Source organism: Echinops telfairi, unplaced genomic scaffold, assembly GCF_000313985.2.
Source record: "Echinops telfairi isolate 266 unplaced genomic scaffold, ASM31398v2 ScPeMD7_7400;HRSCAF=8409, whole genome shotgun sequence".
In the NCBI taxonomy this organism is placed as follows: domain Eukaryota; kingdom Metazoa; phylum Chordata; class Mammalia; order Afrosoricida; family Tenrecidae; genus Echinops; species Echinops telfairi.
Genome location: NW_022111300.1, coordinates 62017537 through 62022411, shown reverse-complemented (window position 1 = coordinate 62022411; position 4875 = coordinate 62017537). Strand labels below are relative to the sequence as shown.

General features: G+C 51.9%; 1 protein-coding gene across 1 annotated transcript in view; it reads right to left on the bottom strand.

The window, feature by feature from the left end:
* The window catches only part of CTDP1 (CTD phosphatase subunit 1), a 36760-nt gene that overhangs the window by 25010 nt on the left and 6875 nt on the right, over positions 1-4875 (bottom strand). The gene's annotated exons all lie outside the window — the stretch shown is intronic.

The window sequence follows — 4875 nt, the reverse complement described above, 5'->3', positions numbered from 1 at the left end:
TGTACCCCAGCTCTGGTCTGTAGCAGGTGTGAGCACAGCTGTACCCCAGCTCTGGTCTGTAGCAGGTGTGAGCCCGGCTGTACCCCAGCTCTGGTGTATACCAGGTGTGAGCACAGCTGTACCCCAGCTCTGCTGTGCACCGGGTGTGAGCCCAGCTGTACCCCGCCTCTGGTGTGCACCGGATGTGCGTGTCTCACACCTGCTCCAAGTCTCAGCATGTCCCAGCACTGGCGACCTCACGTCCCGCCTGGGAAAGGCAGGCACTGAGCTCACTTGTCTCAGTGTCACTCACGGAGTCTCCTCCGACATGGCAGACGTGGGTGGCACCGCCACCACCTCAAATACTAAGACATCGACACACAATCTTTTCATAGTCCTGACAGAGGGTTTATAGAAATGGGAACCTTGTTAATGAAATATTACAGGAGCATGGGGTGATACTAAAGATTAATGAATTGTTATCGTTTCTTCATGGGTTACTCTCAACTTAAAGGGAGATTATAGTTTAAACTTTACTGATCCTCGTACATAGAAACTAACATTAAACACAATTTGTTCTCAAGTGTGAAACAAAACACCAATAGAATCTGTATGTCGAAAATCTTAAAATGCCGAAGAAAATATGAGATATGCTATTTATGAAGTGGGCCTCCCACCAAGAACAGATGCCAGCTCTCCTCACTGTCTACCAGCCGGCAGCCATGCCCATCTGAAGCCCAACTCCCACCTTGGCAGACACAGGAGTAGCTCTCAATTCTGTGAAAAGGCACGGCCCTAGAGCAGCCCGGTCTTCAGGAAGACGATACGGCCAGAGGGCTCAAGGGCAGGCCTGCCAAATTTCACGGTACATTTAGAGCCAGCGATCTGGGCAGAGTGGATGGGCAAGGCAGTGAACCCCGTGAAAGGACCACTGCTGCCCCCTTCTGACAGATACCGAACACTCCCCACCAGCACTACCACCGAGGGGCTGGTAAGTGGACATCCCCAGCCAAAGCTCCGATCTTCATGTCACACCTCACAGCAAAGTCCCTTGAAAGGATCACCGATTAAAAGTGAAACCTCTCAATGTGCCAAAGAAAGCTGATGGTGCATCTGGGGTCTTAAAGGCTTGAAGGTAAACAAGCAGCCATCTAGTTCAGAAGCAACAAAGCCCACATGGAAGAAGCACACCAGCCTGTGTGATCACAAGGTGTCAAAGGGATCAGGTATTAGGCATCATGGGAACAAAATATCTTATCATTGTGAATGAGGGGGGCAGTGAGGAGTGGAGACCCAAAGCTCAGTTGTAGGCCACTGGACATCCACTTACAGAAGGGTATGGGGAGGAGACGAGCCAGTTAGGGTGCGATGTAGTAACGATGAAACATACAACTCTCCTCTAGTTCCGAAATGCTTCCTCCTACCCCACTATCACGATCCCAATTCTATCTTACAAATCTGGCTAGACCAGAGGATGTACACTGGTATAGATAAGGAACCAGATACACAGGGAATCCAGGTCGGATGATCCCTTCAGGACCAGTGGTGTGTGTGGCAATACTGGGAGGGTAGAGGGAGGGTGGGCTGGAAAGGGGGAACCGATTACAAGGATCTACATGTGACCTCCTCCCTGAACACAACACAACAGAAAAGTGGGTGAAGGGAGATGTCGGACAGTCCAAGATATGACAAAATAATAATTTATAAATTATCAAGGGCTCATGAGGGAGGAGGGAAGGGGGAGAGGGAGGGAGGGGGGAAATGAGGAGCTGATGCCAGGGGCTTAGGTGGAGAGCAAATGTTTTGAGAACGATGAGGGCAATGAATGTACACATGTGCTTTACACAATTGATGTATGTATGGATTGTGATAAAACGATTAAAAAAAGAAAAGAAAAAGGTGAAAGTAAAACCTCTTAGATAACACCACCAAACCACCTGAGTTCTTCAGAGCCGAGGGCCGGGTCAGACTCTCAGATCTGACCACAGCACGATGGTCAGACAGACACTGTGCTGCCAAACGCCTGTCTGTGTGTGGGGGTGGGGGTGGTTGGACGGGGAATCAGGGACTGGGAAAAGTACCAGGGGATACCCCCCAAAGTTATGGATTCACATTTTTTTTTACAAAACAACCTTATCACCTTCAAAGTACTCTCCCTTACACTTACTACATTTTTCAAACTCATCTGTTTGGATGGCTGACAACACCTCCCTCGTTTTTTTTTTTTTCCTTCTTCACCTCTTCTATGTTGCCCAAGCTCTGTCCTTTCATGTCCCTCTTCATTCATGGAAACAAAGTCACATGGAGTGAGGTCAGGTGAGCCAGGTACATGGGGCCAGACAGGCATGCTGTTTTTTACCAAAAACTGGCACAAAAACTCACACTGGGGATGGCCGTGTGAGCAGGTGCATTGTTGTGGCGTCAAAACCAGTCTCCCGTATGCCACAAATCAGGCCTTCTTTGTTGCACACTGTTAGGAAATCTTTTCAGAACCTCTAAATAGAAAGCTTGATGAACAATCTGACCTGGTGGAATAAACTCCGAATTGACATTTTCGTCCATTTGGGAAGTTGATGGACGTCCAGAAGGAGGTTTGTCATCTATCAACATTTCACCTTTTTTGAAACAAGAAAGCCATTCACACACTTGAGTTTTTCCCACAACACTGTCCCTGTAGGCTGTGCTCAACATCACAACAGCTTCTGTGGCACTTTTCCTGAGCAGGAAACAAAATCTCACTGCTGCACACTCTTCTCTTAAATTGGCCAACAGAAAAAACGAGGTTTGAGTGAAACTGATTTTACGAGATAATGTCACAGTGACCAGAGAGAACCTTCCCAGGAGACATCACTGGGGGCCCTAACTCAGAACGAGCTGCTCAAAGCTGGGGGTGGGCAGGAGAATGTGTACCCCCCCTTTTCTGAGAAAGAACATTCCAACAAAGGGCTATTCTCTAGACCAGGGGTCCTCAAACTTTTTAAACAGGGGGCCAGTTCACTGTTCCTCAGACCCGTTGGAGGGCCGGACTATAGTTTAAAAACAAACTATGAACAAATTCCTATGCACACTGCACATATCTTATTTTGAAGTAAAAAACAAAATGGGGCACAAACACCCAGCGGCCTGGATAAATGCCTCGGCGGGCCATAGTTTGAGAACCCCTGCTCTAGACCGTGTGAGGAACCATCAGCATCCACCAGTAAAACCCCCAACAGGCCACGTTCCCAATGACAGAGGGAGGCACGGTTAGGACCAGTGTTCCCTGCCCCAGGGGCGCAGGTCAACCCCTGGGGACAGCCAGCAGGGCGCCCAGGGCAGCCACAGGCAGAATGGGCACCAGCTCAGGGCTCAGGCTGAACTGGTTCTGCTGCTAACTGGAAGACTGTCAGTCTCTTCAAAGCACCAGCATGCAAAAGCAAAACAATAAAAAGCCACAACACAGGGACTCTGCATCTAAAGAGCCAGCTCACGATGTCTCGTACAACGCTGGAAGGTCTGGCTGTGCCTCGGCCCGGTGAGCAGCTTCCTCGTCTGGCAGCGATTGGGGGCGGGGGTAGGGGGGTGAGGGGCAGTGTCCCAACATTTACCCCTTCCTCCCTTCGGCTCCATGGCCCAGGGTGGCTCTGACCCTCCCCCCGCAAGGCTCTGCACAGCATGTCATCACAGTCCGCAGCACCCCTTTCTTGGTGCCCTAGCAAACAACTCCTCTTCCTAAGGGGCTGTTGTCTCCTGCTTAATAGACCCCAACCTTGCTCAAGTGTCTCCCATTTTAAAAAGGGAACAGGTAAAACCCCACGAAAGGACCACACCACAAGCCCCTCATCCTGAGAACCACAGAGACAGGTCCTTCCCAAGGGCTCAGTGCATCACCACCTCCCGATCGACCTCATGATGGCAACCTCCCGCAAAACCCCCAAGGACATGCCTGCCTCCTGTAATCCTACCAGGACTGACCAGCTGGTCCGCCCCTCTTAGCCTCCTCCCCTGGGCTGTGCCCTTAACATGTGTACAGGGCTGGGGTGAGGTTCAGGTCTGGCTCCCCAACTCCAGTCCGTACCTTGACCAGTCAACAGCCCCTCAACTCCATGCTCGCCCCCCACACCATGTGTCTGGCAACGTTGAAGCCCGGTGCTCCCCCCTCCTCACTGTCACCCAGCAAACCACACACAGCTGTGGGGCTGGGCCAGCTCGCAGTGACCCTACCCTATGGAACGGAGCGCAGCTGCAGGGTTGAGGCTGCAAATCCTGAGGGAGACAAGTACCCAATGTGCCTCGTCACCCTCTACACACCACTCACGGACTCGGCTCCTGAGGGGCCCTCATGCTCAGCACTGAGCTCCAAGTCTCCTTGCTGGGGACCCGCCTTCTCAGTTGCTGAGTCCTCTCAGGACGAGCGCCCACTCCTCCGCCCTGTGCTCAGCCACCGAGGGGGGGGCGTCCTCTGGTCCGAGTCATGCTTGCAGCCTTAGCACCAGGGCCGCAGGTGACACTGTCCCCCAAGTCAGGCTCTGTAACCAAGGAGGGGCTGGGGCCCAGGATGTGAGGCCACAGTGCAGAATGCAGCCAGAGGCTCCTCCAGCATTTGGAGGGTTAACTCCCGGCGGTTGGCGGAGAGGACACCTGCATTCATCTTTGCATTTATTTATTTTGAACAGTCTTTGGAAGCATGATCTAGTTTCTCAAATCTCTTACACTCTGGGGGGTCTGTGTTGGAAGTCATTCCCAGCTCCCTGCTTCTCAAGTTTTGAGTTTCAGCTCTCCTAACTTACCTGGTCTGGGGTAGGGTCAGGGAGTGGGTTTGGATCGTGGGCTGCCAACTAGCCTGCAGCCCTATGCCCATGGGGCTGCCCAACCTTCTGGAGCACTAAGGCAAAGATGGGCTCGCTGGCTCCTCTG